General features: G+C 36.7%; 2 long non-coding RNA genes across 2 annotated transcripts; one reads left to right on the top strand and one right to left on the bottom strand.

Moving 5' to 3' along the window:
- The first annotated feature begins 9552 nt into the window (after positions 1-9552).
- On the top strand, positions 9553-10621 carry LOC148132026 (uncharacterized). The gene is made up of 2 exons (XR_015747516.1): positions 9553-9809; positions 9884-10621. It is a non-coding gene; the product is annotated as an uncharacterized LOC148132026 (long non-coding RNA).
- LOC148132025 (uncharacterized) lies at positions 10564-11164 on the bottom strand. Its single transcript, XR_015747517.1, has 2 exons — positions 11081-11164; positions 10564-10700 (listed from the first exon to the last, which is right to left on the bottom strand). It is a non-coding gene; the product is annotated as an uncharacterized LOC148132025 (long non-coding RNA).
- Positions 11165-18997: the final 7833 nt, after the last annotated feature.

Below are 18997 nucleotides of genomic sequence, written 5' to 3'. Positions count from 1 at the left end.
TAAACATCTGGCTGACTATGGCAAGCCAAAGCCAAACAAAGACCCTGCTATCAACCAGATACGCCAATATTAATACAGTAAATACTTTAATCTTTCCACAAAGGACTGCAATCATTACAACACCATTCCTCTTGGTTTACCCTCAGCTAGGAAACCAAAAATCCAGGAAAAAATTTACAATTTTCTATATTTATTGATAATAAATGTATTAATTTTATTTATAACAATGTATATATCATCCAATTCTACATATCCTAGGTGGCTTATAAGATAAATGTGTGTATCAATACTAGTCAGCAGTATAGAAATATGGCAGCCTTTTTCCAAACTCTCAATTAGAGAACAGTAAAATTTCTTCCAGGTGAATAACTAAGGCAGAGGTCTTCAAATTTGGCAACTTTAAAACTTGTGGACTTCAACTCCCAGAATTTGAAATTGGGTTGAAGAGTTGTAGTCCCCAAGTCTTAAAGTTGCCAAGTTTGTGGACCCCTGAACTAAGAAAAGAGTATATAACCTTTTTTGACTCAATATAACCATATTCATGACCTACATATAGGTTTTGTATTGAGATAATGCTCTGGAATTCCTACTTTTCTAAGCACATTCCGTTGTCATGTTTTTTTATAAAAGTAATGTTTTTTCCATAATCAATGAAGCGTATACTAATTTTTAAAAAATATTGTTTGGCTTTCTCAGTTATCCAGTGTGCAATACAGTAACCTGTAAGCAATACCTGCCCCAAGGGACATAAAGAAAGAGACTGCTTTATCTTCTTTTTGACTGGCTTTCTGTGAACCTGTGAACTGCTGGGTCTTTACTGATAACAAAGGAGCTCTCAGTCTCAAAAATTAAACCCAGAAGTTTAAGGAGAAAAAACCCCCCAAAATCAGCCATTAGCACTTATCATCAGACATGGAAAATATTCTATTTGCATATTTTGGATGTTACTACATCCAGAAAACTGCAGACAACTTCCTGTTCTAGACAAACCATATTTGGAAATCCTGAATATCCTACTGGAGTGCTTCAATTGGGTTATTTTGGGGGCAGGGGGAAAACAAAATATGTGGAGGGAAATCAGGAACGTAAATGATATTTTGCATTGCATTTTATATAGACTGACCATTAGAGTATTAATTAAATCCATGAATATTTAAAACAGCACTATACAATTATTTTTTTAAAGTAGTGACTAAACATCTTAAAACAGCACCGATATTTATGCAATAATAGAAACGACTTCCCTTTTTCCTTTGTTTTTTGTGCCTGAAGAGTAAGCTGTAGACTTAATTTCACTTCTAATTGAAAATCAATCCATTTCAGTTCATTGACATGTAGGAAATCAATGAGTAGTGGATTAATTTCCTATTTTACTGCATTAAATTTCCCATATTCTTGCTTCATATGCTCCATATTCTAACTACAATCCTATTTTTGCAACTTTGGATTTTCTTTTCTTACAAGATCAGCATTTACACATTCTGAAAACTAACATAGCCATGTCACAAATATCATAAACTCCAATAGATCCTCAGATCTTCAAGTAGCATGTGTATGTGCCATTTGACTGGAAAGTCCATCAGTTGGTTCTGTATCACTTTGTTATTTTCTATCTTTTGTAAAATACAGAAGCGTTTTTGCCTTTTGCTGTATAGTGATCCCTGCCCAATATAGATTCCTGTTTGCTTTAGCTAGGATGCCTTGGGTGAGCCTGCTGGGAATATATTCTACCATTATACACTCAAGGCATTAATCACTCATATCTGCCACAAACATGCATATACACACATACACTGCTGTGATGAGGCACTGAAATAGGATAGCAGTCTTCCAATATTTAAGGGGCTGCCACAGAGAGGAAGGGGTCAAGCTATTTTCTAAAGCTCCTGTAGGCCAGATAAGGAATAATGGATGGAAACTGAACGAGAGATTTAACCTGGAAATAAGGAGAAACTTTCTGACAGTGAGAACAAACAACCAATGGAACAGCTTGTCCTCGGAAGTTGTGGGAGCGCCATCACTTGAGACTTTCAAGAAGATTGGATTGCCATTTGTCAGAAATGGTGTAGGGTCTCCCGCTTGGGCGGGGGTTTGGACTAGATGACCTACAAGGTCCCTTCCAACTCTGATTATCTGTTAGGATTTGAAGAGATTTCTTTTAAATACAGTAATTTAATTATTCGATTAAAACAATTTATTTGATGGCACTGCCAGTTTATTTACTGTATATATTATCTGCATTATAAAGAATATTAGCATTTAGTTATTTAAATCAGCGGTCACTAACTGGTAGTCTGTGGACCACTGGTGGTCCACGAGAACATTTTGGTGGTCCACAGAAAAATTATTTGCATTTTTTATTTTGCACTAAATCAGAGGTCCTCAAACTACAGGCCCTGGGCCGGATATGTGCAATGAACGTTTGTGTTGCTGCAGAGTGTCTCCCACTTTGGGGTCTTTTTGTGCTGGTTGGAGGGGGACAGAAATTCCAACTTGGGGTCTGCTTCAGCCTCCTAGTGTGGGGCTTTGGGTGAAGGTTGGAGGGAAGCACCGCTAGTGGCGAAGAGCTGGAGGGCCTCGTTCCAGTGGTACTGCATCATGGCCTGGAGCTGGCTGACCATCTCAGCCTACTGAGACTCCAGGCACTGATACCTGGCCTTGCACTCCCACAGGTCTTCTCTCTGCTTGGAAAGCCTATGCTCATAGTCCTCAGTGAGGTCCTCAGTGTTTTGCCAACTCTTTCTCATGGTGGCTGCTTAGCTTAAACAACTGCTTCCTGTTGTGGCCCTAAGGAGCCTGGGTGGGCAGGTGCAGAGTGGCTGGGAGAGAAAGGCGAGTAGAGGCCAGCGAGGCACTCCTCAACATAACATGAGTAACATCAAGTTGGCCATGCCCACCAGTCACATGACCACCTATCCACGCCCACGCAGCCAGTCATTAAACAGATCATATTAGTGGTCTGCGAGATTTAAAATTATGAATGTAGTGGTCCCTACGGTCTGAAAGGTTAGTGATCCCTGATTTAAATAATTGAACTGCATACATCCATTGATAGGCAAAATAATACGAAATATTTCGGTCTTGCACTTAAGCTATCAATTTATGAAATAACAAGAAGGAACAAGATGGCGTAAGAAAAAGAAATTCTAGTTCCTACTTTAAGTTTCCTTTCATCAGAATCATTGATGTTCATGTTTTTAAACAAATTCATACTTTTCTTAACTTGTATTTTGGAGGTAATATTACATTGGACTTTAAAGCCACATGCCAGGGGCCATACTGCAAAAACCAGATAGGGTCAGGATAAAGAAATAGAAGTATATATTTAATAATTTATTGCTATTCTAGACATCTGTTTTTAACAGTAATTATTTTTAACTATGGGATGGCAATTTAGAGAAAGGTTTTGTAGGCATTGGGATTATATAGAACCTTGGGGGCCTTAGGTTGTGGATCATGATTTTAGAGTATTTTTTTCATAAACGTATGAAATCAGCAAAAACACATTTTATTCTATGTGTTTCAATTGAGTGAAGTGTAAATATGATTTGCTATTTTTTTCTTTACATTAAAATAAATATTGAAATTCATTGTAGGAACACTTGGTTTGGGGGCACCTGTGAAATCAATTACATCTTCCATAATTTGGCTTTCACAGCCCTGTAGTACAGTCATTCTCATGCATAAACTAGTGCAACCATCCATCTTTCTCTTTCTGAACTTTCAGTTCATGTTAAAACGCAGCAATTAACATTATACTTCTTGCTAATTAAACCAAGACTATCCTTTAATTAGCTTGTAAAATGTTCCTGTCCATTGATGTCCAACACAATTTAATTATATTTTACAGTTTACTGTAATTTCTGCTTTTTTGTTTCTTATTAAAACTTCTCATGAACTTCATTTTTAAAAATGTACATTTTAAAAGTCTCTTAATGCACCATCTGTGCTGATGCTTTCTGCCTGGGTATGTTTTGTCAGTTTTCATGATTCAAAATTCCCTATTTCCACTAAGATGTTTTCTCCTGGCTTGATAATCCTAAAATAGCCATAAAATATATAGCCATAAAAGGACCAGCTCCTTGCCTAACCTATGGTCACAAGCCACAGTCATCCCCATCTTCAAAAAGGGAGACCCAAGCCTAGTTGAAAATTACAGGCCAATCTCCTTATGCTGCGTCACCTGTAAAGTCATGGAATCAATTATTAACCAATCCATCATCCTCCACTTAGAGTCAAACAACCTACTCTCCAATAAACAATTTGGTTTCAGAAAAAACTATCCTGTAATCTGCAACTCTTACACTGCAAAAACATATGGACGACACAACTCGACCAGGGCAAAGCAATTGACGCAATCTACATAGACTTCTGTAAAGCCTTTGATTCAGTGGTACACGACAAACTACTCCTAAAAATAAAATCCTATGGTATCTCTGGACAACTGAATAACTGGATAGAAGCATTCCTGTCAAACAGACAACAAATGGTCAAAATCGGGAGCGTTCTATCAAATCCAGTACCTGTCAGATAAGGAATAATGGATGGAAACTGAACGAGAGATTTAACCTGGTGTCTGACAGTGAGAACAAAATCCAATGGAACAGCTTGTCCTCGGAAGTTGTGGGAGCGCCATCACTTGAGACTTTCAAGAAGATTGGATTGCCATTTGTCAGAAATGGTGTAGGGTCTCCGCTTGGGCGGGGTTTGGACTAGATGACCTACAAGGTCCCTTCCAACTCTGATTATCTGTTAGGATTTGAAGAGATTTCTTTTAAATACAGTAATTTAATTATTCGATTAAAACAATTTATTTGATGGCACTGCCAGTTATTTACTGTATATATTATCTGCATTATAAAGAATATTAGCATTTAGTTATTTAAATCAGCGGTCACTAACTGGTAGTCTGTGGACCACTGGTGGTCCACGAGAACATTTTGGTGGTCCACAGAAAAATTATTTGCATTTTTATTTTGCACTAAATCAGAGGTCCTCAAACTACAGGCCCTGGGCGGATATGTGCAATGAACGTTTGTGTTGCTGCAGAGTGTCTCCCACTTTGGGGTCTTTTGTGCTGGTTGGAGGGGGACAGAAATTCCAACTTGGGGTCTGCTTCAGCCTCCTAGTGTGGGGCTTTGGGTGAAGGTTGGAGAAAGCACCGCTAGTGGCGAAGAGCTGGAGGACCTCGTTCCAGTGGTACTGCATCATGGCCTGGAGCTGGCTGACCATCTCAGCCTACTGAGACTCAGGCACTGATACCTGGCCTTGCACTCCCACAGGTCTTCTCTCTGCTTGGAAAGCCTATGCTCATAGTCCTCAGTGAGGTCCTCAGTGTTTTGCCAACTCTTTCTCATGGTGGCTGCTTAGCTTAAACAACTGCTTCCTGTTGTGGCCCTAAGGAGCCTGGGTGGGCAGGTGCAGAGTGGCTGGGAGAGAAAGGCGGTAGAGGCCAGCGAGGCACTCCTCAACATAACATGAGTGACATCGTTGGCCATGCCCACCAGTCACATGACCACCTATCACGCCCACGCAGCCGGTCATTAGACAGATCGTATTAGTGGTCTGCGAGATTTAAAATTATGAATGTAGTGGTCCCTACGGTCTGAAAGGTTAGTGATCCCTGATTTAAATAATTGAACTGCATACATCCATTGATAGGCAAAATAATACGAAATATTTCGGTCTTGCACTTAAGCTATCGATTTATGAAATAACAAGAAGGAACAAGATGGCGTAAGAAAAGAAATTCTAGTTCCTACTTTAAGTTTCCTTTCATCAGAATCATTGATGTTCGTGTTTTTAAACAAATTCATACTTTTCTTAACTTGTATTTTGGAGGTAATATTACATTGGACTTTAAAGCCACATGCCAGGGCCATACTGCAAAAACCAGATAGGGTCAGGATAAAGAAATAGAAGTATATATTTAATAATTTATTGCTATTCTAGACATCTGTTTTAACAGTAATTATTTTTAACTATGGGATGGCAATTTAGAGAAAGGTTTTGTAGGCATTGGGATTATATAGAACCTTGGGGGCCTTAGGTTGTGGATCATGATTTTAGAGTATTTTTTTCATAAACGTATGAAATCAGCAAAAACACATTTTATTCTACGTGTTTCAATTGAGTGAAGTGTAAATATGATTTGCTATTTTTTCTTTACATTAAAATAAATATTGAAATTCATTGTAGGAACACTTGGTTTGGGGGCACCTGTGAAATCAATTACATAAACTACATAATGCATAAACTAGTGCAACCATCCATCTTTCTCTTGCTGAACTTTCAGTTCATGTTAAAACGCAGCAATTAACATTATACTTCTTGCTAATTAAACCAAGACTATCCTTTAATTAGCTTGTAAAATGTTCCTGTCCATTGATGTCCAACACAATTTAATTATATTTTACAGTTTACTGTAATTTCTGCTTTTTTGTTTCTTATTAAAACTTCTCATGAACTTCATTTTTAAAAATGTACATTTTAAAAGTCTCTTAATGCACCATCTGTGCTGATGCTTTCTGCCTGGGTATGTTTTGTCAGTTTTCATGATTCAAAATTCCCTATTTCCACTAAAATGTTTTCTCCTGGCTTGATAATCCTAAAATAGCCATAAAATACCATGAATGTATGGCTCTCTCTTTTATTTTGTTCTTCTTCTGTCCCATCCTTATCTAATTTCATATTTTAAATTCTGAATAGGGCTATGGCTCAAATGGATGTCTATTCAATCAATTTCTACAGTAGACATTTTATAAATAATAAAAATGACACCTGTGAAGTTCCCAGATGAAAAACTCCTTTAGGCCTAAAAAAAGAAACCCAAACTCACAACAGGCTCATTTCCTTCTGGCATAATGGTTCTTTAGCATAGTCAGTGATGGATGTTAACAATCAGAGCTATCAGCTTTTCCTGTAACTGTTTCCAATATCATGGCTGATAACTTTCAACCACATGGCCTAGATAAAGCTTCAGATGGCATCTGGCATTGTGGTTCCACACCATTTATCACTGTTATCAGTGTAGTCTAATATCTTACTACTCCCAAATGCTGTCTCCTGATATCCCATACTAATATTTTATTCTAAAGAAATAATCACCTTGATAATTTTCATATAAAAATTGAAAATGTCTTCATTTTTACTCCCCTATACACTTTAAATTAAGGTTCACAGATTTTAAGAAATATTGCTTAGAAGATTAGTCATTTTGTAATGGAGGCCCGCAATTACTTCTTAGTAAGATAATTAGTAAGACTTTTATATCAAGGTGAAACTAGAATACAGAATAAACCCTTTCAAAATTACATTGCACAAACCTTAATATAAGTTGCATTCCAAAGTATTTCAAAGACTGTTATATTCTAATTTTCTAAAATAGGACTTTTATGCTAACAAATCAAGAAACCATGAGAATTATATATTATAGTCGTTATAGATTGGATTAGATGTCACAAACATTAGATACCTAAAATAAACCCCCTGCTGAGATGAATTCAGCATGGGAATATTGTTTAACACTTCTAGCTTTCATTTTTCACTACTCTTATTGTAGATATTATTTCAACTCTTGCGTCTAACAAGAGTTGGAACAGAAGTTACCTAGATAACAGGAACCTGTTTTTTTTTCCAGTTCTTGAGCCAGAATGGTTAACAAATCAGTTCTGTTATGATAGTATTTGCTATAATCACCCTCAGCTTTGTTCGCATTGATCTTGTTTTGTTGTCTTAGTTTGATATTGTATCTTTTTTCAAATTTTGATTGTTTTATATTTTCATTGATGTACTCTGATTGGGGCTTGTCCTATAAATTCTATAAATATAAAACCATAATCATTTATAACTTCAGGTTTCAACTCAGATTATTTCTGGTTTTCTAAAGCAAGGTACCTAGGGGCTGAAAGACCATTTTATGTCAGCTTTTAAGAAAAGAACATCTGTCTGCCTTCCCCTTTTATACTAAAAACTGATCCGATTTGCTATATTAAAATGTGGAGTTTGTATGTTTATTCTCCCATTTCATGTCAGCAAACTAGAATTAGGCAAAGAACAGAACTGTTCAAAATAGAACGGTTCAAAGAAATATTAACTTTTATCAAGGTTAGAGTCTGTTGTTTGTACTGGGAACTTTTTTTTAACTCTAGGCAGATTTGCATCTTATTACAATGGCTTAGGAACCAATTAAAACAACTGTTACGGAAAAAACGCTTTGTGGTACACAAAAGACTAACATTGTGTTTGTGGCAAACTTTTTCATTATTCACTGAAAGGTGGTCTATTTCAATAACTTGAAGCCACCATAGCATATCCTTAAAATGCAACAATACTATTTTGACTGTTCTGCAGTAATTACTTGGCTATCAGCCTGGAAGTTAAATGTTATGAAATTGACTGGTGGAAGATTGAAATGAGATAGAAAAATCCCTGTGTACTTTTTCCCCCAGTGGTTCATTAAGATAAGCATGGTTGGACTTGATTATACTTGGAGACCACCAGAAAATCCTAGGGCCGTAAACTACTCTAATAAAGGAAACATTTTTTAAAAAAAATGCAAAACATCTTTCTTATCATTGCCTCAAAAGCAACATGAACATGTCCACCAGCTCACCAGGAATCCGACATAGCTGAAATGAGACTTTACTTTAAAATTATATTGAGTTGGAAACTGCAGGGGGGAAAATAAATAAAACTAACAAACACCAAGTCAATTTTTGGAGGCATTTCAGTATTGTTAATCAACTTGTAGAATTTTGGGTAAAAAATTCTAAGTTTCTCACTCATTAATGGCACTGGATGGCTCTAGCAAGTTAAGGAGATAACTTCGCTGGAAATAAGAAAAGAAGGATGAAGTATTCCTTAAGTCCTGGAAACAAAGATAGTATTCTATACAAGGGTCTACCTGATTCATATGGATATAAAGGGGAGAGGAGGTAAATCACAATCAAATTCGCAAGATTTTCTTACTATGACCTATCACAGTAAACTTTAGTTCTAATCTAAAGTGTCAAACACGTGGCCCATGGGCCTGGAAATGCCCACGCCCAGTTTAATGAAGAGGGAAAAAGTCACGATACATCATGGAACAACACCGTGATGACGCGAATTTGACACCTCTGCAGTAATCTGGTCTACCTTGAAAGAATCAAATAGTGCTTTCTTTGGTATGGTTTGGCATTACTGATGAATTTTCACTGAATTCACTAAAAGTTCCCTGCAGTGAGTATAAAAAGCTTTAATTTTGAGGTTCCATTTCATTATTACCATTTTTATAATGATTTTAGCATCCGCATCACCACTATGCCAGTTCCTTTCCAAATAGAAAACATAGGTATTCTTCAACTTACAACTACAATTGGGATCAGAATTTCAGTTGCTAAGCAATGTGGTTGTTTAGTAATTCATCACATGATCAGACCAATTTTATAATACTTTTAACTACAGTCTTTAGCAAATCATTAAGTGAAGCTAACTGCCCCAATTGACTTTACTTGTCAGAAGTCGACAAAGAGAAGGTTGCAAATCATGACCATGTGACCACAAAACATTGCAACCATTGTAAATGCAAGCCAGTTGCCAAGTGCCCAGCTGCGATCATGGAATCATGGGGTAGTTTGACAATCATAACCAATAGGTTGGAACACAAACCTAACAAACCTTGAAAGTAGTACAACATCCCATGCAACATCTGCAAACAAGACTTCTGGATGTTTGAAACACAAATCTGTAAAAACTGCAGAGAAATCTGGAAACTCAAGCAAGCAGAGCACCATAGATGCCTGTTACAACACGGAGTAAAAGCAAATGTAAGTATAAAATACAATTGGGGTTATGGGCATATAACAAAACAAACCTATAACATATCAATATTCTTTTATAGCATTAAAAGACTACTTTCCAGTGACCAAACTAAGAAAAAGACCAGCTCCAAGACATATCTTCATCAATCAAGCAAAGAAGAAATCCAAACAAACTAACCAACAAGAAGATCCTCAAGAAGGAACATCTCAAGATTATACTAACAATCTTACAAATATGGACAATGCTAACACATTACAACAGACAGAAACTACTAATGAAACTAATACTGGAAACAATGGAGCATCGGTGGGGAGGAGGTGTTGGTTTATCTACCGGAGGTATGCATAGCAGTGTTGAATGGAAACATTTAGGAGATGGGTATATTGAAATAATATGCCATTCTACTAGACTAATACACTTAAACATGCCAGAATCTGAAGAATACAAATTATTAACTGTTGATAAAGAAACTGTCCAAGAAGGACAACATACTGACTTTACAGCTAGAAGTAATATGCATAACCAAATACTTCAAACTGTCATTAAACATTTGATCATAAATCAGAGACCACCTTAAGAATGTGACAATATTCCCCATCATAGTAAAATTTACCACAAATATCAGAGACAGAAAAATCTGTTTTCTGTTTGGAAAGGAATTAGCATAGTGGTAGTGGGGATGCTATCATGTTCATGTCTTGTTTAAGGATTTCCTGTTCAGTGGGGTTTTTGTTATGACACTTACGAAGTCAAAGTTGGATGACTTAGGTGGCTATACAAATTGAATAAAATAAAATAAAATGAATAAAACTGTTAATATGAAGTTAGTTAACTTTTGCAAATCCTTGCATATTTGCAAAAAGACAGGTTTTTTTTGGCATTGCTATAATTGGTATCTATTCTTTAAAGCAGTGATCCCCAACCTTTTTGACGCGCGCCCGGTACCGGCATCAGCTGGGCGCCGCGCCCGGCACCGGCATCAGCTGGGCGCCGCCATCTTTTTTATGAAAAGTGCTTCCGGTGACCTCACCGGAAGCACGTTTTCATCAAAAAGATGGCGGCGCGCTCGTGAGCTTTTCGGGTAGAAATGGCTTTCTACCGGAAAAGCTCACCGAAGCAGCGCCGCCATCTTTTTGATGAAACGCAGCTTCGTGAGCTTCTACCGGAAAAGCTCACCGGAAGCACTTTTTCATGAAAAAGATGGCGCCAGCAAGCCACGGCCCGGTAGGAGTTGTTCCGCGGACCGGTACCAGTCCCCGGACCGGTGGTTGGGGACCCCTGCTTTAAAGGCTTTCCATTCATCCCTTGAGGCTTCTGACAATAGGAGATCTCAGATATATTATATAGGAAGTCACCAGAGAGCTCTCTCTGACTATTTCATTACTTCTGACAATTCACATTTTTAAGGGGGAAAACTTGTGATGATAGGATGCTGCCCATTTGCATGAGTAAAATTGTATTTACCAATTGTCAGTGAAGGGAAGTGGCCGCATACCTAGATACACAACTGCTGTCTACTTCAAAAAGATACAAATGGTTTCTTCATTAAATCCATTAAAGTCCAACCGCTATTATGTCCTTGAAGTAACTTCTTTTTTCTATCTATATCTTACTGTAGAAATGTGCAATAATATCAGAATAAAGTTGAATAGGAGCTGATACCCAAAAAATGTTACCATGCTTTCAGACATCATGTAGTCACCTTATTTTCCAAAATAGTGTCTAAGTATTAGGAGGAAAGTAACATTTTCCTGTAAACACATACGTTTATGTAAAAGTAAGTCAATTCTGAATCCTATGCAAAATTTAGAATTGTATTCTAGAATGATTGCTATATTTATTTTACTATAATAAATAAAGTGCTATTTTAATCTAATATAGTACTACTATACTATATTTATTATTTAATTTATGGCAGTTTACATTACAAACATAAATTCATCAGAATAAAAATGGTATATTTATGCATCTGTAGTGCTACCCAATTCATTCATAAACTATTAGGCTTCAGATGCCTTGGAGGAAAGCTTTGTCTTCAGGGCCTTTCTGAAAAACTCCAAAGTAGATGCAACCGAAATATCGGGGGGTGATGATGGTGCAACAGAGAAGCACTAATTTCAGCTTTCCCCCATCCTCTGACTATGAGATAGCTTAAGTTTTTCCACCTCAGAAAGTACACTAGATTGAAAGTATGCTTTCAATCTGCAGCACCTGAAGGTTCCTACATGCCAAAGTACGTAGGGTTTTAAAAGTTAAAATTAGCTCCTTTAGTCACACACAAAAATCTATTGGCACAACACCAGTTTTGTATAGCTATAGTAGCTTTCACCTGCCAGCATGCTGGTTGTTTCCTTTTGCCACTAACTATGGTATATCTTCAGAATGGTCTTCAGGCAGGTCTCATTCTTCTGGGTGGTGGTAAAAGCATTGGACATTATCACCATGGCCTTCCATCACATTAAGATTGCAACTGGTGCACTAGCCCAGACTAGGCAAAATCTCCTTTGCATCTATGCATCCTAGAGCTCCTGGTGGCATGGTGGTTAGAATGCAGTACTACAGGCTAGTTCTGCTGACTGCTGGCTGAGTGTAGTTCAGCAGTTCGAATCTCACTAACTCAAGGTTGACTCAGCCTTCCATCCCATTTCAAAGTTGGTAAAACGAGGACCCAGATTGTTGGGAGCAATATGCTGACTCTGGAAACTACTTAGAGAAAATTAAGCACTGTGAAGTGATATATAAGTCCAAATACTATTGCTATGCTACTTGATCTTAAGAAAAAAATATACAGATTTTGACTGAGATTCAACTATTTCCCTGCCAATGTAACAAGAATCAACCATATGTCCCAAGATAAAGAAGACTATAAAATAGCAGAGCAGTTTCCTGACAGCCACAGATCTTATTGCACAAGTGTGCTGGATGGTAGTGAACTTTGTCTTCTGAGAGGTAGCATCTCCTTTTGCCTTTAGAAACTTACTTGCTGATATGCTTCGGGTGCCTGTAAATATCCACATGCTGCCACTTCAGAAGAACTGAGTATCTTTTGTCACACATATAAGGATCATTCTTCCTTTCTGAATGCTCACTTATTACTTACTGTATCGTTTCATTAGAGGGGTTATTTATTTTTTCCCCTATAGGAAATGTTCCTTTATCTTCTGGATTTGAAGGAAATTATTCTGATTTGGTTGTGTAAGTATATATGCGGCTCTCATCTGTCGTCTGCCTATGAATGTAAGGTTAAACAAACTGGAAACTGGCATCATCTCCAGGGTGTTTTTTCTCCTTTGGGTTTGAAATATGAAATAATAGTATAATTGGTGCTTAGCACTGTCCATATATATAGCCAGGTTATTGCAAAGGAGTTTGGACTGGACAAGTGTGCCACTCTCACAATAAACAGGAAAAATAGTCAAAACTGAAAGAATCAAGATGCCTATGAAAATAATATCAAAAGTCAGGATGAAGAAGGTCACTACATATACCTGTGCATCTTTCAATCTCAAGCACTCTGAAGACAAGAAGAAAGTTATTAGTGAGTACATCAGAAGAGTGAGGAAGATCTTAAAATCCAAGCTTGGTGACAGAAACACCACCAAGGCTATTAGCACCTGAATCATGCCAGTCAAAAGGCAGCTTTACTTGGAACAGCTTACATCCTGGGACAATACCTTTAACATCATCAAACATCAACCATATGCTTATCCCAGGTCCTTGCGAAGGTAGATAGGTGGATAATATGACAAATCCAGCTTAAACATCATAAGTGATTATGAAGGAGGAGGAGCAGGAGCAGGAGGAGGAAATAAAAAAAATAAAAAATAAGAAAGACAAAAAAGTCTGGATAGTGGATGTGGCAGTGCCTGGAGACAGCAGAACAGAAGAGAAAGAACTGGAGAAGATAACAAAATACGACCTACAAATAGAAATAGAACGACTATGGCAAAGGCAAGCAAGGCTGGTACCAATAGTAATAGGCGCCTTGGGTGCAGTCCCAGAACAACTGGAGCACCACTTGAACACCATAGGCATTGACAAATTTGCCATCAGTTAATTGCAAAAGGCAGCTTTACTTGGAACAGCTTCCATCCTGTGGCGATATCTGTAACACCATCAAATATCCAGATTTGCCTATCCCAGGTCCTTGGTAAGGATCTGATAGGTAGACAAAAATGCCAAACCCAGTCTGAACATCTGGCTGATTGTGCGAATAATAATAATAATAATAATAATAATAATAATAATAATAATAATAATAATAATAATAATAAATAATAATACAACCCAAGCAGTTCTTTAAAAATATCCAATGAAATAAAGTATCAAACTGTAATAAGGATGTTTTAATTATGAAGTCATCAAATGTATTTATTTGATCAAATTTATTGAACACATTTTTATTTTCTAGTTTTACAGGATCTTGATGCTTTTCTGTTTCTATCTAATAATAGTGAATGCCAGACATATTCACTTCCTTGATTGATTTCATTGATCTTAGTTTAGCAATTTTTAAATGCAGGTTTAAACCACCCAGTTGTTTTTTAAAATAATGAATTATCAATAGAATTAGATGGATCAAGTGTTTCAAATGGTTCAGAAAAATCCTGTAATAATAACAGAAATGGCAGCAACAATTACACACTTTTACTAAGATGTGGTATGAAACAGCATTCTCCAAATAAATACAAATAAAATTATCTCATGACCCAGTAAATAATCACTGAACATTAAAACAACCAATGCAACAATATATTAAAAGCTAGATCTATAATAATTCTTTTAAAATGTTACCAGTATGTTATATAAGAATAGTGTGGACTTCAACTGCCAGAACTGCTCAAGCAGTGTTTCTCAAATTTGGCCACTTAGGTATGTGGACCTCTGATTGGAGAATTCTGGCAGTTAAAGTCCATATATCTTAAAGGAGCCAGGGTTGAAAAATACTGGAGGCCAAACTCTAGAAATTTTGACCCTGGAGCAAGGAATAAAAGAAGGCAGTGCTCAGAGAAATGTTAAAAGTGGATTATAAGGGAAAGTACAATCCAAGGAATAAAAGGAAGGCATTGCTCAGAGGAATGTTAAAAGTGGATTGTAGGGGAAAATAAAGGAAAGTTGTTACAGCACTGTAAACCTTACGATCAGAGGCCTCTAAAGAAACAGTTGTGATTTGAACAAAGCCCTGGCTTGGATGGGGACATCAGTAAAAAATCCAGGCCACATGAGAATAACATGCAAACAGCACTATTTTGAACTAACTGAAAACACCCACTAGAAGACTTGTACAGTAATCTAGACATAAGAGAATCATGATAGGGACCCATAATACTGTATCAGGAAGTTAAAATAAATTAATAAACAGAAAATGGGCAGAGAGACCTGCAAACAAATGGGAGGAAACTCAACTGAGGATGGGAAAAATGAGCAGACTGAATAGAGCAAGCTCATTTTTGTCCACTTTTAATTTGAAGCAGTGGTCCAAGAAGAAGGCATCCCATTACACAACTGACCATGAAGAGCCACAGAAGTTCAATGGACTTGAACATCATCAGTTTAATAATAATACTGAAAACCCTGATAGTGGATCAGGGCACCCATATAAAGGGAAGTATATCAAGAACACACAAATAAATGACTAATGTCTGGCAGACACCACTGCAAGAGGAAATTCCTGTGACTGAGACCCATCATGCGATACTATCCTCAGGGTTGCAGGCATCCAAGATTGCAGAGATTTGGCTTTCAGCACACATCTGCAGCCCGGGGGCAACCCAATCCAAAGCAATCTATGTAGAATGAATAACCATTTCCTTTTGAATTTTGGAAGAATGAAAGCACTTTGGCTCTTGGGCAGAATGAGAAATTGTTAGCTATGCACTTCCAGGAAAAAAGGCTGAGATGAAGAATTAAGAGTAGTCTGAATTACTGTATGTGCCCTTTTGGTACACAACTGAACAAATAAAACCAAGTTCTGCTGATCTCAAGCTGGTATCAAAAATAAAATATATAACAAAAATAAGATAATGTTTTCATGGAAACGGTTAGATGAACTGGGGGCAAACTACTTAAACTTTTCAATCTCCCTTCAGGAGGAAGGGAAAGGGAAAGGAAGGAAAGGAAAGGAAAGGATAATGAAAATAGAGTTTTTAATTCCAACCATGGATGCTACAGTGAGGAATAACTCATTCTTTAAATAACACGCCACCCTTATATGCATAAGAGGTAATAATCTGTGTGAACAGAATCTGTAAGTCTGAAGCTATATTTCTCTCCCTTCTCCTTTACACCCTGAGAAACTAAGGAGGGTTCCTTCTGTGCCTCTTGTCCCACCTAGGGCTATCCTGTCTCTTATCTGACCATTCCCTAGGCAGCATCTCTTTGCCCTGTCTCCCAAGGTCTTTTTCACATACTATTACAACATTACATGTGTAATTTCTACTGGGTGGTTTAACATTGTATGTGGGCTAGTGGGTTATAGATTAGATTGAGACCTAATCCTATGGTGAAAGCTCATCTTATAAAAAGATAAACAATAAGTACACATAGAAAAAATACATATTAGAAATAAAGATTCAAAATATATTCTACAATACATTTTACTTTTTGAAATATTGAGAGAATATTCAGACATGCAGTACCCTACCTCTAGTATAAACTTGACGTCTCCTTTTCTGGTATCTCCTTTTGTGAATGAAGACAATAATTAAAATTACTTCTAGCCAATGCTCTGTTGGACAGGAGCAAAGGTGAGTCTTCTGTGAATATGCTAATAATATTACATTCATTCTTAAAGTGTTCTTGAAAGTTTACAGCAGCTATTACTTGAGTAAACCTTAATGTTCTTAAACTTTGAAGAAGTGTTTGGAAAGATAATCCAATGATAATAACTAAAACAATTTTGGACAAGGAAGAACCTTACTTTTTCTGAAATTTTTGGCTTGGGGATGAAATATTTTTTTCCTTTTCTCCATGCAAGCCCCATAGACAATTGGAAGCTTTCTTCAAGTTCATTTATAAAATAAGTAAAAACTGTGGGTGTCTTTGATCTATTCCTCTTAAGTAAACTACAGAAGAGAGAAACATGTTGCTAAGCAACCGTGTACAGTAGAATAAAACTTGTGGAAATCAGGAAGGTGGGGGAACTGAGGTGAAGAGGGAATGAATGAGCCAAAAGAATGAAACAGCAATTCAGCAACAAGGGAAATGAAAAACGTCATTAAGGAAACAGTAAGCGAGGAATGCAGATGTAGAAATTTATTACTGATGCAGCTTCAATCTTTGCTCAAACAGCTCCAGTAAAACGCTCAGATTACAGTTAGTGTAACTTTGTATTTAAGGGACCTCAAATTTTATTCTGGACATTTTACAATAGGGTAAGTTATTTTTAACTGTCCATATTTAGCAGATTGAACTGACAGGAGTTAGCAGATGAAGAATTGCATACCCCCACACTCAAGATGCCAGTGTATGCATTTGGTGATTTGGGTTCAGCAGCATTTATTTGTTTGTCTACTGACTTATTTACTGCATATAAAATGCTACAATCAGTTGTCAGATAGACCGATAATACACCAAGTTTCCTAAAAAGGAAGCACAATTCTACTTACTTTTATCATCAGAGAAGAGGAAAGTTTATTTAGTCTCGTTTAGTACCATAGTCTGATAGTACAGACCGTTATATGTTGTTATTTTATAAGATCTTTTCTTATTCCATGGAGCTATTAAGATGCTTTCTAAGAAAAAAAAATATGAGTGCAAAACATTTAGTTAGCAGTCTTATTTCTTACTGAATTTGAAAGGATTTAACCCTGAGAAGACAGGAAGCAATCTACAAAAAGCGCCTGAGATCTGCTTTTCCCAAAGTAAATAGTATCAATCTTGCAAAATAAGTCTAGCATTGTGCCCAAACAATGAGATTTATACTTTTTTATTTTTTGTAAAAGTCCTTTGTCTCTCATCCCTCCTTTTACAATTTTCTCTGCAGTAGATCATGAATGTGAAAGAAAATAATATGGGAACTTGTTGACTTGATAAAACAGACAATACCACTGCAAATATACAAGCAGGGGCAAGGAAATACATTTTTAATGATCTGCTTGATCATACTCTTCCTGGGAAACAGAAAATCAGAACAACTTAGTCCTAGTTGACAAAGGCAACCAGGAACTCTATGCTAACCTGCTAGTTTTCTTTTTACAAAGAGAGTAATGATATATCAACCACGGGCAGTGTTGAAAAAAATGCCTATCACTTTCATTTGTGAAGTGAAGAGAGTGAATGGATGATCTTCCTAAAAAAAGTGTCACCATTATACAATATCCTTAATTTTGCATGTTAACAAAATAATGCTTAGAATAGTAACAACAATATAAGATATCGTATGAAGCAGCTGCAATCAATGAAAGATTGAGGCCTATCATAACAAGCATAAATTAAAAAAGAAAAAAGAAAAACAAGGCAAAAGTGATGCATGACTGTTTTTCACACTTATAATCTTTGCAACATCCCCATGGTCATGTGATCAAAATTCAGACACTTGCCAACAGAGTCATATTTATATTTAGTCATATTTATGACTCAGGGTCAGGTAATCACTTTTTTGACCTTATGACAAGCAAAGTCAATGGGGAAGCCAGATTCGTTTAACAACTGTGTTACTGCTTTAAATAACTGCAGCAATTCATTTAACAATTGTGGCAAGAAAGGTTGTAAGCAGGGGCAAAATTCACTTAACAAATGTCTTAACAACCGAAATTTTGGATTACTAAATTAATGAGATTACTAAAGCTATGCCATGTCTAAAAGGGATGTAATACAATATGCAGAAATACAAACAAAATATTTTTCAAATGTTTATAGTATTTCCTAAAGCTTACATGCTTGTATAAGAAGCTGCTCTTAGGCATCTTAGGCATCTCAGCAGATAGAAAGGCTAGTCCTCATTTAACAACCACAATTAGGACCAACAATTCCATCATTAAGCAAAGCTGTTGCTAAATTAAGCATCCACTTTATGGTCTTACTTCAGTTTTCCTTTACAGCCCTGTGAAGGTTATAAATCTGTGGACTGGTCACAACATTACTTTTTTATCACTGTTATAACTGCACAGTCACTCAACAAGGACTACCCATATGCCTGAGAGAGCAGAGACAATTGGGATTAACTTCTAAAGCAACCAACAGGAGTTTTGGA

This window comes from Notechis scutatus, chromosome 2, assembly GCF_049901735.1.
Source record: "Notechis scutatus isolate UNSWTSFEM ecotype Mainland chromosome 2, rNotScu1.2, whole genome shotgun sequence".
NCBI classification, from domain to species: domain Eukaryota; kingdom Metazoa; phylum Chordata; class Lepidosauria; order Squamata; family Elapidae; genus Notechis; species Notechis scutatus.
The sequence above is the reverse complement of the archived record's forward strand: the minus strand, read 5'-3'. Positions and strand labels throughout refer to the sequence as shown.